Source organism: Pseudophryne corroboree, chromosome 8, assembly GCF_028390025.1.
Source record: "Pseudophryne corroboree isolate aPseCor3 chromosome 8, aPseCor3.hap2, whole genome shotgun sequence".
NCBI lineage: Eukaryota > Metazoa > Chordata > Amphibia > Anura > Myobatrachidae > Pseudophryne > Pseudophryne corroboree.
In genome coordinates, this window is record NC_086451.1 from 171,357,135 (window position 1) to 171,375,928 (window position 18,794).

General features: G+C 46.2%; 21 non-coding genes and 3 pseudogenes across 21 annotated transcripts; 11 read left to right on the forward strand and 13 right to left on the reverse strand.

The window, feature by feature from the left end:
• The first annotated feature begins 1,843 nt into the window (after window positions 1-1,843).
• Window positions 1,844-2,007, forward strand: LOC134951281 (U1 spliceosomal RNA). The gene has a single exon (XR_010184050.1). It is a non-coding gene; the product is annotated as a U1 spliceosomal RNA (small nuclear RNA).
• A 152-nt stretch (window positions 2,008-2,159) lies between these two features.
• On the forward strand, window positions 2,160-2,322 carry LOC134953134 (U1 spliceosomal RNA). The gene has a single exon (XR_010185448.1). It is a non-coding gene; the product is annotated as a U1 spliceosomal RNA (small nuclear RNA).
• Window positions 2,323-2,983: 661 nt separating this feature from the next.
• Window positions 2,984-3,147, forward strand: LOC134951069 (U1 spliceosomal RNA). Its single transcript, XR_010183876.1, has one exon. It is a non-coding gene; the product is annotated as a U1 spliceosomal RNA (small nuclear RNA).
• A 152-nt stretch (window positions 3,148-3,299) lies between these two features.
• On the forward strand, window positions 3,300-3,462 carry LOC134953029 (U1 spliceosomal RNA). Its single transcript, XR_010185375.1, has one exon. It is a non-coding gene; the product is annotated as a U1 spliceosomal RNA (small nuclear RNA).
• A 671-nt stretch (window positions 3,463-4,133) lies between these two features.
• LOC134951745 (U1 spliceosomal RNA) lies at window positions 4,134-4,297 on the forward strand. Its single transcript, XR_010184428.1, has one exon. It is a non-coding gene; the product is annotated as a U1 spliceosomal RNA (small nuclear RNA).
• A 152-nt stretch (window positions 4,298-4,449) lies between these two features.
• On the forward strand, window positions 4,450-4,612 carry LOC134953592 (U1 spliceosomal RNA). The gene has a single exon (XR_010185664.1). It is a non-coding gene; the product is annotated as a U1 spliceosomal RNA (small nuclear RNA).
• A 670-nt stretch (window positions 4,613-5,282) lies between these two features.
• Window positions 5,283-5,446, forward strand: LOC134951699 (U1 spliceosomal RNA). The gene has a single exon (XR_010184391.1). It is a non-coding gene; the product is annotated as a U1 spliceosomal RNA (small nuclear RNA).
• A 152-nt stretch (window positions 5,447-5,598) lies between these two features.
• LOC134953272 (U1 spliceosomal RNA) lies at window positions 5,599-5,740 on the forward strand (annotated as a pseudogene).
• A 695-nt stretch (window positions 5,741-6,435) lies between these two features.
• On the forward strand, window positions 6,436-6,599 carry LOC134951662 (U1 spliceosomal RNA). The gene has a single exon (XR_010184361.1). It is a non-coding gene; the product is annotated as a U1 spliceosomal RNA (small nuclear RNA).
• Window positions 6,600-6,751: 152 nt separating this feature from the next.
• On the forward strand, window positions 6,752-6,914 carry LOC134952041 (U1 spliceosomal RNA). Its single transcript, XR_010184661.1, has one exon. It is a non-coding gene; the product is annotated as a U1 spliceosomal RNA (small nuclear RNA).
• Window positions 6,915-7,584: 670 nt separating this feature from the next.
• Window positions 7,585-7,748, forward strand: LOC134950742 (U1 spliceosomal RNA). The gene has a single exon (XR_010183608.1). It is a non-coding gene; the product is annotated as a U1 spliceosomal RNA (small nuclear RNA).
• Window positions 7,749-9,823: 2,075 nt separating this feature from the next.
• Window positions 9,824-9,986, reverse strand: LOC134952042 (U1 spliceosomal RNA). Its single transcript, XR_010184662.1, has one exon. It is a non-coding gene; the product is annotated as a U1 spliceosomal RNA (small nuclear RNA).
• A 152-nt stretch (window positions 9,987-10,138) lies between these two features.
• Window positions 10,139-10,302, reverse strand: LOC134951339 (U1 spliceosomal RNA). Its single transcript, XR_010184097.1, has one exon. It is a non-coding gene; the product is annotated as a U1 spliceosomal RNA (small nuclear RNA).
• A 695-nt stretch (window positions 10,303-10,997) lies between these two features.
• LOC134953315 (U1 spliceosomal RNA) lies at window positions 10,998-11,139 on the reverse strand (annotated as a pseudogene).
• Window positions 11,140-11,291: 152 nt separating this feature from the next.
• Window positions 11,292-11,455, reverse strand: LOC134950867 (U1 spliceosomal RNA). The gene has a single exon (XR_010183710.1). It is a non-coding gene; the product is annotated as a U1 spliceosomal RNA (small nuclear RNA).
• A 671-nt stretch (window positions 11,456-12,126) lies between these two features.
• Window positions 12,127-12,289, reverse strand: LOC134952476 (U1 spliceosomal RNA). The gene has a single exon (XR_010184989.1). It is a non-coding gene; the product is annotated as a U1 spliceosomal RNA (small nuclear RNA).
• A 152-nt stretch (window positions 12,290-12,441) lies between these two features.
• On the reverse strand, window positions 12,442-12,662 carry LOC134952129 (U1 spliceosomal RNA; annotated as a pseudogene).
• A 152-nt stretch (window positions 12,663-12,814) lies between these two features.
• LOC134950638 (U1 spliceosomal RNA) lies at window positions 12,815-12,978 on the reverse strand. The gene has a single exon (XR_010183522.1). It is a non-coding gene; the product is annotated as a U1 spliceosomal RNA (small nuclear RNA).
• A 661-nt stretch (window positions 12,979-13,639) lies between these two features.
• Window positions 13,640-13,802, reverse strand: LOC134952896 (U1 spliceosomal RNA). Its single transcript, XR_010185275.1, has one exon. It is a non-coding gene; the product is annotated as a U1 spliceosomal RNA (small nuclear RNA).
• A 152-nt stretch (window positions 13,803-13,954) lies between these two features.
• LOC134950351 (U1 spliceosomal RNA) lies at window positions 13,955-14,118 on the reverse strand. Its single transcript, XR_010183286.1, has one exon. It is a non-coding gene; the product is annotated as a U1 spliceosomal RNA (small nuclear RNA).
• A 2,625-nt stretch (window positions 14,119-16,743) lies between these two features.
• LOC134953507 (U1 spliceosomal RNA) lies at window positions 16,744-16,906 on the reverse strand. Its single transcript, XR_010185608.1, has one exon. It is a non-coding gene; the product is annotated as a U1 spliceosomal RNA (small nuclear RNA).
• Window positions 16,907-17,058: 152 nt separating this feature from the next.
• Window positions 17,059-17,222, reverse strand: LOC134951282 (U1 spliceosomal RNA). The gene has a single exon (XR_010184051.1). It is a non-coding gene; the product is annotated as a U1 spliceosomal RNA (small nuclear RNA).
• Window positions 17,223-17,893: 671 nt separating this feature from the next.
• Window positions 17,894-18,056, reverse strand: LOC134953030 (U1 spliceosomal RNA). The gene has a single exon (XR_010185376.1). It is a non-coding gene; the product is annotated as a U1 spliceosomal RNA (small nuclear RNA).
• Window positions 18,057-18,208: 152 nt separating this feature from the next.
• Window positions 18,209-18,372, reverse strand: LOC134951752 (U1 spliceosomal RNA). The gene has a single exon (XR_010184434.1). It is a non-coding gene; the product is annotated as a U1 spliceosomal RNA (small nuclear RNA).
• Window positions 18,373-18,794: the final 422 nt, after the last annotated feature.

Consider the following 18,794-nt stretch of genomic DNA (forward strand, 5'->3'; position numbering starts at 1 on the left):
AATAAATAAACAAAATTATTAGAAGTAGCTATTTTGGAAACAGCTTTCCTCTTAGGATGAAACTGTATAATCCTGTTGTGTGTATTCCTTTAAAGTTCCTTAGTAAAATCCACTAGTAATGATGAACATCAGATTTCTTCCTCCATCCTCTTTTTACACTTTCTCTTGGTTCTATATATATATATTTTTTTCTATTTTTATTTTTTTCCCCTCCTTCTCCCAAAAGGCCACCCTCCCTCCCCCCCCCTCCCTGTTTTAAATTTTAAAATCTTTAAATATTTAAATCTTCGAATCCTTAAATTGTCTGTTTAATATTTATTTTTTCTTCAATTCTTTTTGTTGTTTAAACAGCAATGTAATTATTCCAGGGGTTAAAATAATGAAATATAGAAATAATATTAACAAAAATTAAAGGTAAAAATGAATTGATAGAATGATCCCATTAAAAGTAAATAAATAATATGGATGTTAAGCTGAGCAGGTTGGATTCGAACATGGGACTAGTTGCATAGAGTGCAGGTGATGTTTCCCCTGCGCCACAAGAACTGCTTTAGTAGTGGCATGGATTTATGTTACCCTAAAAGGTTTTATATAAGTAAATGGGGATCCTTAGTGCTGAGTCTCTGAATTATGTATATGTGATTATAGATATGAGGTATTGATTGAAAGATTATAGGTTAATCTGTATATAGATTATATATTTTCTGTTATTTTTTAAACCACCTTGTTGCTTATTTTATTATTATTTTTAATCACCATGTTGCTTATTTTTATATTATGAAATGCCTTTATATGTGCAATTGCAATTAGAAAGTTGTTCCATATGTGAGTCATTACATGTATGCATCCAATTAGTACATGTATGTATCCAATCAACTAATTAGTAATACTATTGGTCCGGTGCATTTTAAAAAGAGCCTGCTAGGCTGCTGATGTATCCTCTGACGAAACCGCTCTTGGATAACAGCGGAGAAACGCGTAAGGAAGGTGATTACCGGACACTCTGATTGCTGAGATATAAGCCCGTTCATGAACGAGCTACATCACGGCGGACGTCTGATGTAAAGACAGCGGTGAAGGGGAAAAAGCAATTTGAGACCGAGCAAAAGGAGGTCTCTACCCCACGGCAGGGAGAAATATCCCGACCGCAAGTGCCAATAAGATCCAGCCACGGTTAACGGGGGTCGTAGCATACCGCTGTGTTTCACCAACCATCACAGCGCTCTCCCCCTGTTTTCTTTCATTACTCACGTGAGTTACATATGAACTTTAACTGCAGTAAATAAGAGGCGTTGGTTACAACTGTTGCTGTTCATCCACAAGAAGGAATTTAATGTATCAATTACAATTGGAAAGTAACGATTAAATTACAACAGCTGTATCCAGGAGGATTTTTTGGACACTTTAATAAACATTCCGTTGTCATCAAGGGCAATATGAAATAGATCCTGATTACATTTAGATATGGATAGTGGTGCCTATATATGTTGACTCCATTGTAATTTATTGAATGTGTGTTTCTTCTGTCTATATATATTTTTTAAAAATAAAGAGCTTGTATATTTTATTTTTTGCGCTCCCTTGATAACAAGTGTGATTATCTTTAAAATTTGGTTTATTATTGGTAGAACAGTACTACCTATGGGAGCAGCATTTTATAATATATGGTGAAAATTAATAGATGTATAAAGATTAAATAAGCAACAAATTGGTGAAATAGATAAGTTTTGATAGGAGCGCTGGGTTCTATATATATATATTGACATTTGGTTATATATATGTATAGACTTTATAAATTCTTGACAGAGATGTGCCTGAGCCCTCCCCAGCCCTATCCCAAATCATACTTATTTTGCATAGGAGATACCATGGTCATGAAGATTGTTCTCCCAGGGTGAGGTTCATTCATTGCATTCTGGGTATGCTGACCCCTGTTATTTCCCCAAATGTGGTAAACTTGACAGCATTATTTGTGGTAGTGGGGGACTGTGTTTGTGCTTTCCTCTGGTCAGCTCTGGTAAAAGTCAGATTTCTTTGTCTCAGATCTTCCTCTAGCCTTGTTCTTCTTTCGAGAGTTCCCTTGTGCTGCCTCAGTTGGATCTCCTTCACTTGACAGGGGGGTGCCCGAGCAGCGACCCTCCCCAGCTCTAGCCCAACTCCTACTTACCTGCCAGGTGAGATATTATGATCATGAAGGTGCTTCTCCCAGGGCAAGGCTCACCCATTGCACTCTGGGTGTGCTGCTTCTGCGGTTTCCCCAAATGTTGGACACTTGACTGCATAATTTGTGTTTCCCCTGGTCGGCTCTCGTATAATTCAGATCTCTTTGTCTCAGGTCTCTCTCCAGCCTAGTTTGCTGTCTGTTTCCACTTCTCTTTTCTTGAGTTGCTCCCTTCTATGCCCTTGCTCACTATCCTGACTTCTCCCGTCTGCTTACTTTGTGCCTTCCAACGCATAATGCAAACTACAGGTAGTGCTGCAGGGCCCACACCCTTTTACTTGCCTTACAGAGCAGCTCTGGAGCTGTTACAGTGCCCAGCTGCTGCAAGAAATCAGCTTGAATGCTTCAGGGGCTGGGGCATAGCCCCACACCGAAGGTGGGTGGAGGTGTTTAATGCGAACTAGGGGTCATCCAAGTGCCGCAAAAGGCCGCCATGCCCTGCACGCCCCTTTTCTCTTTTCATATGTAGACGAGGGTTGAAGCCAACTTTGACCCACTGCTTGGATGACATCACCATATGCAAATCCATCTGCTGCAGGCCTTCCCCCAGGAATGCTTGCACTAGTTGTTGCATTTGGTTTGTTGTTTGGGGGTGCTTCAGTATTAGGCAGCCTTCTGCCCTACCATGTTCATCTGAAAATATGTGTTCTCCCTGCAGTTGTTGTCCCCAGATGAGAGTTCCCTTGTGCTGCCTCAGTTGAATCTCCTTTACATGACAGAGATGTGCCTGAGCAGCGGCCCTCCCCAGCCCTATCCCAAGTCATACTTATTTTGCATAGGAGATACCATGGTCATGAAGATTGTTCTCCCAGGGTGAGGTTCATTCATTGCATTCTGGGTATGCTGACCCCTGTGATTTCCACAAATGTGGGGAACTCGACTGCATTATTTGTGGTAGTGGGGGACTGTGTTTGTTCTTTCCTCTGGTCAGCTCTGGTAAAAGTCAGATTTCTTTGTCTCAGATCTTCCTCTAGCCTTGTTCTTCTATCGAGAGTTTCCTTGTGCTGCCTCAGTTGGATCTACTTCACTTGACAGGGGGGTGCCCGAGCAGCGACCCTCCCCAGCTCTAGCCCAACTCCTACTTACCTGCCAGGTGAGATACTATGATCATGAAGGTGCTTCTCCCAGGGCAAGGCTCACCCATTGCACTCTGGGTGTGCTACTCCTGCGGTTTCCCCAAATGTTGGACACTTGACTGCATAATTTGTGTTTCACCTGGTCGGCTCTCGTATAATTCAGATCTCTTTGTCTCAGGTCACTCTCCAGCCTAATTTGCAGTCTGTTTCCACTTCTCTTTTCTTGAGTTGCTCCCTTCTATGCCCTTGCGCACTATCCTGACTTCTCCCGTCTGCTTACTTTGTGCCTTCCAACGCACAATGCAAACTACAGGTAGTGCTGCAGGGCCCACACCCTTTTACTTGCCTTACAGAGCAGCTCTGGAGCTGTTACAGTGCCCAGCTGCTGCAAGAAATCAGCTTAAATGCTTCAGGGGCTGAGGCATAGCCATCATGAGCCCCACACCGAAGGAGGGTGGAGGTGTTTAATGCGAACTAGGGGTCATCCAAGCACCGCAAAAGGCCGCCATGCCCTGCATGCCAATTTTCTCTTTTCATATGCAGACGAGGGTTGAAGCCAACTTTGACCCACTGCTTGGATGACATCACCATATGCAAATCCATCTGCTGCAGGCCTTCCCCCAGGAATGCTTGCACTAGTTGTTGCATTTGGTTTGTTGTTTGGGGGTGCTTTAGTATTAGGCAGCCTTCTGCCCTCCCATGTTCATCTGAAAATATGTGTACCTCCTGCAGTTGTTGTCCCCAGATGAGAGTTCCCTTGTGCTGCCTCAGTTGAATCTCCTTTACTTGACAGAGATGTGCCTGAGCAGCGGCCCTCCCCAGCCCTATCCCAAATCATACTTATTTTGCATAGGAGATACCATGGTCATGAAGATTGTTCTCCCAGGGTGAGGTTCATTCATTGCATTCTGGGTATGCTGACCCCTGTTATTTCCCCAAATGTGGTAAACTTGACAGCATTATTTGTGGTAGTGGGGCACTGTGTTTGTGCTTTCCTCTGGTCAGCTCTGGTAAAAGTCAGATTTCTTTGTCTCAGATCTTCCTCTAGCCTTGTTCTTCTTTCGAGAGTTCCCTTGTGCTGCCTCAGTTGGATCTCCTTCACTTGACAGGGGGGTGCCCGAGCAGCGACCCTCCCCAGCTCTAGCCCAACTCCTTCTTACCTGCTAGGTAAGATACTATGATCATGAAGGTGCTTCTCCCAGGGCAAGGCTCACCAATTGCACTCTGGGTGTGCTGCTCCTGCGATTTCCCCAAATGTGGGAAACTTGACTGCATAATTTGTGTTTCCCCTGGTCGGCTCTCGTATAATTCAGATCTCTTTGTCTCATGTCTCTCTCCAGCCTAGTTTGCTGTCTGTTTACACTTCTTTTTTCTTGAGCCGCTCCCTTCTATGCCCTTGCGCACTATCCTGACTTCTCCCGTCTGCTTAATTTGTGCCTTCCAACGCACAATGCGAACTACAGGTAGTGCTGCAGGGCCCACGCCCTTTTACTTGCCTTACAGAGCAGCTCTGGAGCTGTTACAGTGCCTAGCTGCTGCAAGAAATCAGCTTGAATGCTTCAGGGGCTGGGGCATAGCCAACATGAGCCCCACACCGAAGGAGGGTGGAGGTGTTTAATGCGAACTAGGGGTCATCCAATTGCCGCAAAAGGCCGCCATGCCCTGCACGCCCCTTTTCTCTTTTCATATGCAGACGAGGGTTGAAGCCAACTTTGACCCACTGCTTGGATGACATCACCATATGCAAATCCATCTGCTGCAGCCTTCCCCCAGGAATGCTTGCACTAGTTGTTGCATTTGGTTTGTTGTTTGGGGGTGCTTCAGTATTAGGCAGCCTTCTGCCCTCCCATGTTCATCTGAAAATATGTGTTCTCCCTGCAGTTGTTGTCCCCAGATGAGAGTTCCCTTGTGCTGCCTCAGTTGAATCTCCTTTACTTGACAGAGATGTGCCTGAGCAGCGGCCCTCCCCAGCCCTATCCCAAATCATACTTATTTTGCATAGGCGATATCATGGTCATGAAGATTGTTCTCTCAGGGTGAGGTTCATTCATTGCATTCTGGGTATGCTGACCCCTGTGATTTCCCTAAATGTGGGAAACTCGACTGCATTATTTGTGGTAGTGGGGGACTGTGTTTGTTCTTTCCTCTGGTCAGCTCTGGTAAAAGTCAGATTTCTTTGTTTCAGATTTTCCTCTAGCCTTGTTCTTCTTTCGAGAGTTCCCTTGTGCTGCCTCAGTTGGATCTCCTTCACTTGACAGGGGGGTGCCCGAGCAGCGACCCTCCCCAGCTCTAGCCCAACTCCTACTTACCTGCCAGGTGAGATACTATGATCATGAAGTTGCTTCTCCCTGGGCAAGGATCACCCATTGCACTCTGGGTGTGCTGCCCCTGTGATTTCCCCAAATGTGGGAAACTTGACTGTGTAATTTGTGTTTCCCCTGGTCGGCTCTCATATAATTCAGATCTCTTTGTCTCAGGTCTCTCTCCAGCCTAGTTTGCTGTCTGTTTCCACTTCTTTTTTCTTGAGCCCCTCCCTTCTATACCCTTGTGCACTATCCTGACTTCTCCTCCCGTCTGCTTACTTTGTGCCTTACAATGCACAATGCAAACTACAGGTAGTGCTGCAGGGCCCACACCCTTTTACTTGCCTTACAGAGCAGCTCTGGAGCTGTTACAGTGCCCAGCTGCTGCAAGAAATCAGCTTGAATGCTTCAGGGGCTGGGGCATGGCCAACATGAGCCCCACACAGAAGGAGGGTGGAGGTATTTAATGCGAACTAGGGGTCATCCAAGCGCTGCAAAAGGCCGCCATGCCCTGCATACCCCTTTTCTCTTTTCATATGCAGATGAGGGTTCCAGCCAACTTTGGCCCACTGCTTGGATGACATCACCGTATGCAAATCCGTCTTCTGCAGACCTTCCCCCAGGAATGCTTGTACTAGTTGTTGCATTTGGTTTGTTGTTTGGGGGTGCTTCAGTATTAGGCAGCCTTCTGCCCTCCCATGTTCATCTGAAAATATGTGTTCTCCCTGCAGTTGTTGTCCCCAGATGAGAGTTCCCTTGTGCTGCCTCAGTTGAATCTCCTTTACTTGACAGAGATGTGCCTGAGCAGCGGCCCTCCCCAGCCCTATCCCAAATCATACTTATTTTGCATAGGAGATACTATGGTCATGAAGATTGTTCTCCCAGGGTGAGGTTCATTCATTGCATTCTGGGTATGCTGACCCCTGTGATTTCTCCAAATGTGGGAAACTTGACTGCATTATTTGTGGTAGTGAGTGACTGTGTTTGTGCTTTCCTCTGGTCAGCTCTGGTAAAAGTCAGATTTCTTTGTCTCAGATCTTCCTCTAGCCTTGTTCTTCTTTCGAGAGTTTCCTTGTGCTGCCTCAGTTGGATCTCCTTCACTTGACAGGGGGGTGCCCGAGCAGCGACCCTCCCCAGCTCTAGCCCAACTCCTACTTACCTGCCAGGTGAGATACTATGATCATGAAGGTGCTTCTCCCAGGGCAAGGCTCACCCATTGCACTCTGGGTGTGCTGCTCCTGCGATTTCCCCAAATGTGGGAAACTTGACTGCATAATTTGTGTTTCCCCTGGTCGGCTCTCGTATAATTCAGATCTCTTTGTCTCAGGTCTCTCTCCAGCCTAGTTTGCTGTCTGTTTCCACTTCTCTTTTCTTGAGCCGCTCCCTTCTATGCCCTTGCGCACTATCCTGTCTTCTCCCGTCTGCTTACTTTTTGCCTTCCAACGCACAATGCGAACTACAGGTAGTGCTGCAGGTCCCACACCCTTTTATTTGCCTTACAGAGCAGCTCTGGAGCTGTTACAGTGCCAACTGCTGCAAGAAATCAGCTTGAATGCTTCAGGGGCTGGGGCATAGCCAACATGAGCCCCACACCGAAGGAGGGTGGAGGTGTTTAATGCGAGCTAGAGGTCATCCAAGCGCAGCAAAAGGCTGCCATGCCCTGCACGCCCCTTTTCTCTTTTCATATGCAGACGAGGGTTGAAGCCAACTTTGACCCACTGCTTGGATGACATCACCATATGCAAATCCATCTGCTGCAGGCCTTCCCCCAGGAATGCTTGCACTAGTTGTTGCATTTTGTTTGTTGTTTGGGGGTGCTTCAGTATTAGGTAGCCTTCTGCCCTCCCATGTTCATCTGAAAATATGTGTTCTCCCTGCAGTTGTTGTCCCCAGATGAGAGTTCCCTTGTGCTGCCTCAGTTGAATCTCCTTTACTTGACAGAGATGTGCCTGAGCAGCGGCCCTCCCCAGCCCTATCCCAAATCATACTTATTTTGCATAGGAGATACCATGGTCATGAAGATTGTTCTCCCAGGGTGAGGTTCATTCATTGCATTCTGGGTATGCTGACCCCTGTGATTTCCACAAATGTGGGAAACTCGACTGCATTATTTGTGGTAGTGGGGGACTGTGTTTGTGCTTTCCTCTGGTCAGCTCTGGTAAAAGTCAGATTTCTTTGTCTCAGATTTTCCTCTAGCCTTGTTCTTCTTTCGAGAGTTCCCTTGTGCTGCCTCAGTTGGATCTCCTTCACTTGACAGGGGGCTGCCCGAGCAGCGACCCTCCCCAGCTCTAGCACATGTAAGTTTGTTTTTATTTTACTACATTGTGGTTTGTGGCTCTATACCATGTAATGCATGTCTTTTAACAGTAGTCAAGTCTTCCAATGTGCTTGTTAGTGAAACCCAATACATAGCTTTATTTTATTTTGTTTCTTCAAATATTGAATGCATATGTCTTATAACTTTTTTTTTCAATATATAAACATTTTTATTATAAGATTTTCAATGACACAAGTACATCCAAGTTGCAGATTATGGGTTGTGAAGGACAAATCAACCATATAAACAATTTAAGCAATTTAAATTGCATGCAGGTAGTAGAATATCAAACTCCTTGGATGAGAGTTGGTCGTAATAAACTAGGATAGAAAAGAATAAAGTAGAAAATAAGATTTTAAACCTACCGGTAAATCTTTTTCTCGTAGTCCGTAGAGGGTGCTGGGGACTCCGTAAGGACCATGGGGATAGACGGGCTCCGCAGGAGACATGGGCACTTTAAGAAAGACTTTAGTTCTGGGTGTGCACTGGCTCCTCCCTCTATGCGCCTCTATGCCACAGTTAGAGAAACTGTGCCCAGAGGAGACTGACAGTATGAGGAAAGGATTTTGTTAATCCAGGGCAAGATTCATACCAGCCACACCAATCACACCGTATAACTTGTGATAAACTACCCAGTTATGAGTACGAAAAAACAACATACTGTAGCATCAGTGCAGGACCGATGCAACTATAACATAACCCTTATTGAAGCAATAACTATATACAAGTATTGCAGAAGTAGTCCGCACTTGGGACGGGCGCCCAGCATCCTCTACGGACTACGAGAAAAAGATTTACCGGTAGGTTTAAAATCTTATTTTCTCTAACGTCCTAGAGGATGCTGGGGACTCCGTAAGGACCATGGGGATTATACCAAAGCTCCAAAACGGGCGGGAGAGTGCGGATGACTCTGCAGCACCGATTGAGCAAACATGAGTTCCTCCTCAGCCAGGGTATCAAACTTATAGTATTTTGAAAAGGTGTTTGAACCTGACCAAGTAGCAGCTCGACACAGCTGTAGTGCCGAGACCCCTCGGGCAGCCGCCCAAGAAGAGCCCACTTTCCTCGTGGAATGGGCCTAGACCGATTTCGGTAACTGCAATCCAGCCATAGAATGCGCTTGCTGAATCGTGTTACAAATCCAGCGAGCAATAGCCTGCTTTGAAGCAGGGGCACCAATCTTGTTGGTTGCATACAGGACAAACAGCGCTTCAGTTTTCCTGACTCTAGCCGTCCTGGCCACGTAAATTTTCAAAGCCCTGACCACATCAAGTAACTCGGAATCCTCCAAGTCACGCGTAGCCAAAGGCACCACAATAGATTGGTTCATATGAAAAGATGAGACCACTTTTGGTAGGAATTGAGGATGGGTCCGCAATTCCGCTCTATCCACATGGAACACCAAATATGGGCTTTTATGTGACAAAGCCGCTAATTCCGACACTCGCCTAGCCGAAGCCAAGGCTAATAACATGACCACCTTCCACGTGAGATATGTTAACTCCACCGTTTTAAGGCTGCTAAAAACTGCTAGCGAGCAATCAACTCAGAATGACCCCCATAGTGTATTGCAAGAAAATATCTGTAAATCCAATGGTACCGTAAGTGCGGTATATACTCGCACTTCTTTGCGGGGCGAGAACATCTCCCCTAAGTGAAGTCAGCCCTATGAATAGAGTTTGTGTTATCCCTGTGCAGCAGTCACAGAAAGCGTTCATCTCTGCAGTTTGTCACTCAAATTACATTGTTGCATTTTTTCTAGAAGTGGATCTGAGAGCTGTTACCCGCAGACCAGCTACAATAATTATCCTGGGATAGTGCGCAAGGGCATAGAAGGGAGCGGCTCAAGAAAAGAGAAGTGGAAACAGACAGCAAACTAGGCTGGAGAGAGACCTGAGACAAAGAGATCTGAATTATACGAGAGCCGACCAGGGGAAACACAAATTATGCAGTCAAGTTTCCCACATTTGGGGAAATCGCAGGAGCAGCACACCCAGAGTGCAATGGGTGAGCCTTGCCCTGGGAGAAGCACCTTCATGATCATAGTATCTCACCTGGCAGGTAAGTAGGAGTTGGGCTAGAGCTGGGGAGGGTCGCTGCTCGGGCACCCCCCTGTCAAGTGAAGGAGATCCAACTGAGGCAGCACAAGGAAACTCTCGAAAGAAGAACAAGGCTAGAGGAAGATCTGAGACAAAGAAATCTGACTTTTACCAGAGCTGACCAGAGGAAAGCACAAACACAGTCACTCACTACCACAAATAATGCAGTCAAGTTTCCCACGTTTGGGGAAATCACAGGGGTCAGCATACCCAGAATGCAATGAATGAACCTCACCCTGGGAGAACAATCTTCATGACCATGGTATCTCCTATGCAAAATAAGTATGATTTGGGATAGGGCTGGGGAGGGCCGCTGCTCAGGCACATCTCTGTCAAGTAAAGGAGATTCAACTGAGGCAGCACAAGGGAACTCTCATCTGGGGACAACAACTGCAGGGAGAACACATATTTTCAGATGAACATGGGAGGGCAGAAGGCTGCCTAATACTGAAGCACCCCCAAACAACAAACCAAATGCAACAACTAGTACAAGCATTCCTGGGGGAAGGTCTGCAGAAGACGGATTTGCATACGGTGATGTCATCCAAGCAGTGGGCCAAAGTTGGCTGGAACCCTCATCTGCATATGAAAAGAGAAAAGGGGTATGCAGGGCATGGCGGCCTTTTGCGGCGCTTGGATGACCCCTAGTTCGCATTAAATACCCCCACCCTCCTTCTGTGTGGGGCTCATGTTGGCCATGCCCCAGCCCCTGAAGCATTCAAGCTGATTTCTTGCAGCAGCTGGGCACTGTAACAGCTCCAGAGCTGCTCTGTAAGGCAAGTAAAAGGGTGTGGGCCCTGCAGCACTACCTGTAGTTTGCATTGTGCATTGTAAGGCACAAAGTAAGCAGACGGGAGGAGAAGTCAGGATAGTGCACAAGGGTATAGAAGGGAGGGGCTCAAGAAAAAAGAAGTGGAAACAGACAGCAAACTAGGCTGGAGAGAGACCTGAGACAAAGAGATCTGAATTATATGAGAGCCGACCAGGGGAAACACAAATTACGCAGTCAAGTTTCCCACATTTGGGGAAATCACAGGGGCAGCACACCCAGAGTGCAATGGGTGATCCTTGCCCAGGGAGAAGCAACTTCATGATCATAGTATCTCACCTGGCAGGTAAGTAGGAGTTGGGCTAGAGCTGGGGAGGGTCGCTGCTCGGGCAGCCCCCTGTCAAGTGAAGGAGATCCAACTGAGGCAGCACAAGGGAACTCTCGAAAGAAGAACAAGGTTAGAGGAAAATCTGAGACAAAGAAATCTGACTTTTACCAGAGCTGACCAGAGGAAAGCACAAACACAGTCCCCCACTATCACAAATAATGCAGTCGAGTTTCCCACATTTGTGGAAATCACAGGGGTCAGCATACCCAGAATGCAATGAATGAACCTCACCCTGGGAGAACAATCTTCATGACCATGGTATCTCCTATGCAAAATAAGTATGATTTGGGATAGGGCTGGGGAGGGCCGCTGCTCAGGCACATCTCTGTCAAGTAAAGGAGATTCAACTGAGGCAGCACAAGGGAACTCTCATCTGGGGACAACAACTGCAGGGAGAACACATATTTTCAGATGAACATGGGAGGGCAGAAGGCTACCTAATACTGAAGCACCCCAAAACAACAAACAAAATGCAACAACTAGTGCAGGCATTCCTGGGGGAAGGCCTGCAGCAGATGGATTTGCATATGGTGATGTCATCCAAGCAGTGGGTCAAAGTTGGCTTCAACCCTCGTCTGCATATGAAAAGAGAAAAGGGGCGTGCAGCGCATGGCAGCCTTTTGCGGCGCTTGGATGACCCCTAGCTCGCATTAAACACCTCCACCCTCCTTCAGTGTGGGGCTCATGTTGGCTATGCCCCAGCCCCTGAAGCATTCAAGCTGATTTCTTGCAGCAGCTGGGCACTGTAACAGCTCCAGAGCTGCTCTGTAAGGCAAATAAAAGGGTGTGGGACCTGCAGCACTACCTGTAGTTCGCATTGTGCGTTGGAAGGCAAAAAGTAAGCAGACGGGAGAAGTCAGGATAGTGCGCAAGGGCATAGAAGGGAGCGGCTCAAGAAAAGAGAAGTGGAAACAGACAGCAAACTAGGCTGGAGAGAGACCTGAGACAAAGAGATCTGAATTATACGAGAGCCGACCAGGGGAAACACAAATTATGCAGTCAAGTTTCCCACATTTGGGGAAATCGCAGGAGCAGCACACCCAGAGTGCAATGGGTGAGCCTTGCCCTGGGAGAAGCACCTTCATGATCATAGTATCTTACCTGGCAGGTAAGTAGGAGTTGGGCTAGAGCTGGGGAGGGTCGCTGCTCGGGCACCCCCCTGTCAAGTGAAGGAGATCCAACTGAGGCAGCACAAGGAAACTCTCGAAAGAAGAACAAGGCTAGAGGAAGATCTGAGACAAAGAAATCTGACTTTTACCAGAGCTGACCAGAGGAAAGCACAAACACAGTCACTCACTACCACAAATAATGCAGTCAAGTTTCCCACATTTGGGGAAATCAGAGCCGACCAGGGGAAACACAAATTATGCAGTCAAGTTTCCCACATTTGGGGAAATCGCAGGAGCAGCACACCCAGAGTGCAATGGGTGAGACTTGCCCTGGGAGAAGCACCTTCATGATCATAGTATCTCACCTGGCAGGTAAGTAGGATTTGGGATAGAGCTGGGGAGGGTCGCTGCTCGGGCACCCCCCTGTCAAGTGAAGTAGATCCAACTGAGGCAGCACAAGGAAACTCTCGATAGAAGAACAAGGCTAGAGGAAGATCTGAGACAAATAAATCTGACTTTTACCAGAGTTGACCAGAGGAAAGAACAAACACAGTCCCCCACTACCACAAATAATGCAGTCGAGTTTCCCACATTTGGGGAAATCATAGGGGTCAGCATACCCAGAATGCAATGAATGAACCTCACCCTGGGAGAACAATCTTCATGACCATGGTATCTCCTATGCAAAATAAGTATGACTTGGGATAGGGCTGGGGAGGGCCGCTGCTCAGGCACATCTCTGTCAAGTAAAGGAGATTCAACTGAGGCAGCACAAGGGAACTCTCATCTTGGGACAACAACTGCAGGGAGAACACATATTTTCAGATGAACATGGGAGGGCAGAAGGCTGCCTAATACTGAAGCACCCCCAAACAACAAACCAAATGCAACAACTAGTGCAAGCATTCCTGGGGGAAGGCCTGCAGCAGATGGATTTGCATATGGTGATGTCATCCAAGCAGTGGGTCAAAGTTGGCTTCAACCCTCGTCTGCATATGAAAAGAGAAAAGGGGCGTGCAGGGCATGGCGGCCTTTTGCGGCGCTTGGATGACCCCTAGTTCGCATTAAACACCTCCACCCTCCTTCGGTGTGGGGCTATGCCCCAGCCCCTGAAGCATTCAAGCTGATTTCTTGCAGCAGCTGGGCACTGTAACAGCTCCAGAGCTGCTCTGTAAGGCAAGTAAAAGGGTGTGGGCCCTGCAGCACTACCTGTAGTTTGCATTGTGCGTTGGAAGGCACAAAGTAAGCAGACGGGAGAAGTCAGGATAGTGCGCAAGGGCATAGAAGGGAGCAACTCAAGAAAAGAGAAGTGGAAACAGACAGCAAACTAGGCTGGAGAGAGACCTGAGACAAAGAGATCTGAATTATACGAGAGCCGACCAGGGGAAACACAAATTATGCAGTCAAGTGTCCAACATTTGGGGAAACCGCAGGAGCAGCACACCCAGAGTGCAATGGGTGAGCCTTGCCCTGGGAGAAGCACCTTCATGATCATAGTATCTCACCTGGCAGGTAAGTAGGAGTTGGGCTAGAGCTGGGGAGGGTCGCTGCTCGGGCACCCCCCTGTCAAGTGAAGGAGATCCAACTGAGGCAGCACATGGAAACTCTCGAAAGAAGAACAAGGCTAGAGGAAGATCTGAGACAAATAAATCTGACTTTTACCAGAGCTGACCAGAGGAAAGCACAAACACAGTCCCCCACTACCACAAATAATGCAGTCGAGTTTCCCACATTTGGGGAAATCACAGGGGTCAGCATACCCAGAATGCAATGAATGAACCTCACCCTGGGAGAACAATCTTCATGACCATGGTATCTCCTATGCAAAATAAGTATGATTTGGGATAGGGCTGGGGAGGGCCGCTGCTCAGGCACATCTCTGTCAAGAATTTATAAAGTCTATACATATATATAACCAAATGTCAATATATATATATAGAACCCAGCGCTCCTATCAAAACGTATCTATTTCACCAATTTGTTGCTTATTTAATCTTTATACATCTATTAATTTTCACCATATATTATAAAATGCTGCTCCCATAGGTAGTACTGTTCTACCAATAATAAACCAAATTTTAAAGATAATCACACTTGTTATCAAGGGAGCGCAAAAAATAAAATATACAAGCTCTTTATTTTTAAAAAATATATATAGACAGAAGAAACCCACATTCAATAAAATACAATGGAGTCAACATATATAGGCACCACTATCCATATCTAAATGTAATCAGGATCTATTTCATATTGCCCTTGATGACAACGGAATGTTTATTAAAGTGTCCAAAAAATCCTCCTGGATACAGCTGTTGTAATTTAATCGTTACTTTCCAATTGTAATTGATACATTAAATTCCTTCTTGTGGATGAACAGCAACAGTTGTAACCAACGCCTCTTATTTACTGCAGTTAAAGTTCATATGTAACTCACGTGAGTAATGAAAGAAAACAGGGGGAGAGCGCTGTGATGGTTGGTGAAACACAGCGGTATGCTACGACCCCCGTTAACCGTGGCTGGATCTTATTGGCACTCGCGGTCGGGATATTTCTCCCTGCCGTGGGGTAGAGACCTCCTTTTGCTCGGTCTCAAATTGCTTTTTCCCCTTCACCGCTGTCTTTACATCAGACGTCCGCCGTGATGTAGCTCGTTCATGAACGGGCTTATATCTCAGCAATCAGAGTGTCCGGTAATCACCTTACTTACGCGTTTCTCCGCTGTTATCCAAGAGCGGTTTCGTCAGAGGATACATCAGCAGCCTAGCAGGCTCTTTTTAAAATGCACCGGACCAATAGCATTACTAATTAGTTGATTGGATACATACATGTACTAATTGGATGCATACATGTAATGACTCACATATGGAACAACTTTCTAATTGCAATTGCACATATAAAGGCATTTCATAATATAAAAATAAGCAACATGGTGATTAAAAATAATAATAAAATAAGCAACAAGGTGGTTTAAAAAATAACAGAACATATATAATCTATATACAGATTAACCTATAATCTTTCAATCAATACCTCATATCTATAATCACATATACATAATTCAGAGACTCAGCACTAAGGATCCCCATTTACTTATATAAAACCTTTTAGGGTAACATAAATCCATGCCACTACTAAAGCAGTTCTGGTGGCGCAGGGGAAACATCACCTGCACTCTATGCAGCTAATCCCATGTTCGAATCCAACCTGCTCAGCTTAACTTCCATATTATTTATTTACTTTTAATGGGATCATTCTATCAATTCATTTTTACCTTTAATTTTTGTTAATATTATTTCTATATTTCATTATTTTAACCCCTGGAATAACTACATTGCTGTTTAAACAACAAAAAGAATTGAAGAAAAAATAAATATTAAACAGACAATTTAAGGATTCGAAGATTTAAATATTTAAAGATTTTAAAATTTAAAACAGGGAGGGGGGGGGAGGGAGGGGGGCCTTTTGGGAGAAGGAGGGGAAAAAAATAAAAATAGAAAAATATATATATATAGAACCAAGAGAAAGTGTAAAAAGAGGATGGAGGAAGAAATCTGATGTTCATCATTACTAGTGGATTTTACTAAAGAACTTTAAAGGAACACACACAACAGGATTATACAGTTTCATCCTAAGAGGAAAGCTGTTTCCAAAATAGCTACTTCTAATCATTTTGTTTATTTATTAAACATACAATAAATGGATATTCAATAAATAATATATTAGGTAAATCAATAGATAAAATCTTCAGAGACTGCCAATGTTGTTCAGTTCGATGCTCTCATTCAGACCATCAGGTGTAAGGGTACCCAAAGAAAAAATCAAAAATGCCTCCCTTGTCAAGTAAAGGAGATTCAACTGAGGCAGCACAAGGGAACTCTCATCTGGGGACAACAACTGCAGTGAGAACACATATTTTCAGATGAACATGGGAGGGCAGAAGGCTGCCTAATACTGAAGCACCCACAAACAACAAACCAAATGCAACAACTAGTACAAGCATTCCTGGGGGAAGGCCTGCAGCAGATGGATTTGCATATGGTGATGTCATCCAAGCAGTGGGTCAAAGTTGGCTTCAACCCTCGTCTGCATATGAAAAGAGAAAAGGGGCGTGCAGGGCATGGCGGCCTTTTGCGGCGCTTGTATGACCCCTAGTTCGCATTAAACACCTCCACCCTACTTCGGTGTGGGGCTCATGTTGGCTATGCCCCAGCCCCTGAAGCATTCAAGCTGATTACTTGCAGCAGCTGGGCACTGTAATAGCTCCAGAGCTGCTCTGTAAGGCAACTAAAAGGGTGTGGGCCCTGCAGCACTACCTGTAGTTCGCATTGTGCGTTGGAAGGCACAAAGTAAGCAGACGGGAGAAGTCAAGATAGTGCGCAAGGGCATAGAAGGGCGTGGCTCAAGAAAAGAGAAGTGTAAACAGACAGCAAACTAGGCTGGAGAGAGACATGAGACAAAGAGATCTGAATTATACGAGAGCCGACCAGGGGAAACACAAATTATGCAGTCAAGTTTCCCACATTTGGGGATATCGCAGGAGCAGCACACCCAGAGTGCAATTTATGAGCCTTGCCCTGGGAGAAGCACCTTCATGATCATAGTATCTCACCTAGCAGGTAAGTAGGAGTTGGGCTAGAGCTGGGGAGGGTCGCTGCTCGGGCACCCCCCTGTCAAGTGAAGGAGATCCAACTGAGGCAGCACAAGGGAACTCTCGAAAGAAGAACAAGGCTAGAGGAAGATCTGAGACAAAGAAATCTGACTTTTACCAGAGCTGACCAGAGGAAAGCACAAACACAGTCCCCCACTACCACAAATAATGCTGTCAAGTTTACCACATTTGGGGAAATAACAGGGGTCAGCATACCCAGAATGCAATGAATGAACCTCACCCTGGGAGAACAATCTTCATGACCATGGTATCTCCTATGCAAAATAAGTATGATTTGGGATAGGGCTGGAGAGGGCCGCTGCTCAGGCACATCTCTGTCAAGTATAGGAGATTCAACTGAGGCAGCACAAGGGAACTCTCATCTGGGGACAACAACTGCAGGAGGTACACATATTTTCAGATGAACATGGGAGGGCAGAAGGCTGCCTAATACTGAAGCACCCCCAAACAACAAACCAAATGCAACAACTAGTGCAAGCATTCCTGGGGAAAGGCCTGCAGCAGATGGATTTGCATATGGTGATGTCATCCAAGCAGTGGGTCAAAGTTGGCTTCAACCCTCGTCTGCATATGAAAAGATAAAATTGGCATGCAGGGCATGGCGGCCTTTTGCGGTGCTTGGATGACCCCTAGTTCGCATTAAACACCTCCACCCTCCTTCGGTGTGGGGCTCATGATGGCTATGCCCCAGCCCCTGAAGCATTCAAGCTGATTTCTTGCAGCAGCTGGGCACTGTAACAGCTCCAGAGCTGCTCTGTAAGGCAAGTAAAAGGGTGTGGGCCCTGCAGCACTACCTGTAGTTTGCATTGTGCGTTGGAAGGCACAAAGTAAGCAGACGGGAGAAGTCAGGATAGTGCGCAAGGGCATAGAAGGGAGCAACTCAAGAAAAGAGAAGTGGAAACAGACTGCAAATTAGGCTGGAGAGAGACCTGAGACAAAGAGATCTGAATTATACGAGAGCCGACCAGGTGAAACACAAATTATGCAGTCAAGTGTCCAACATTTGGGGAAACCGCAGGAGTAGCACACCCAGAGTGCAATGGGTGAGCCTTGCCCTGGGAGAAGCACCTTCATGATCATAGTATCTCACCTGGCAGGTAAGTAGGAGCTGGGCTAGAGCTGGGGAGGGTCGCTGCTCGGGCACCCCCCTGTCAAGTGAAGGAGATCCAACTGAGGCAGCACAAGGGAACTCTCGAAAGAAGAACAAGGCTAGAGGAAGATCTGAGACAAAGAAATCTGACTTTTACCAGAGCTGACCAGAGGAAAGCACAAACACAGTCCCTCACTACCACAAATAATGCAGTCCAGTTTCCCACATTTGGGGAAATCACAGGGGTCAGCATACCCAGAATGCAATAAATGAACCTCACCCTGGGAAAACAATCTTCATGACCATGGTATCTCCTATGCAAAATAAGTATGATTTGGGATAGAGCTGGGGAGGGCCGCTGCTCAGGCACATCTCTGTCAAGTAAAGGAGATTCAACTGAGGCAGCACAAGGGAACTCTCATCGGGGGACAACAAATGCAGGGAGAACACAAATTTTCAGATGAACATGGGAGGGCAGAAGGCTGCCTAATACTGAAGCACCCCCAAACAACAAACCAAATGCAACAACTAGTGCAAGCATTCCTGGGGGAAGGCCTGCAGCAGATGGATTTGCATATGGTGATGTCATCCAAGCAGTGGGTCAAAGTTGGCTTCAACACTCATCTGCATATGAATAGAGAAGAGGGGCGTGCAGGGCATGGCGGCCTTTTGCGGCGCTTGGATGACCCCTAGTTCGCATTAAACACCTCCACCCTCCTTCGGTGTGGGGCTCATGTTGGCTATGCCCCAGCC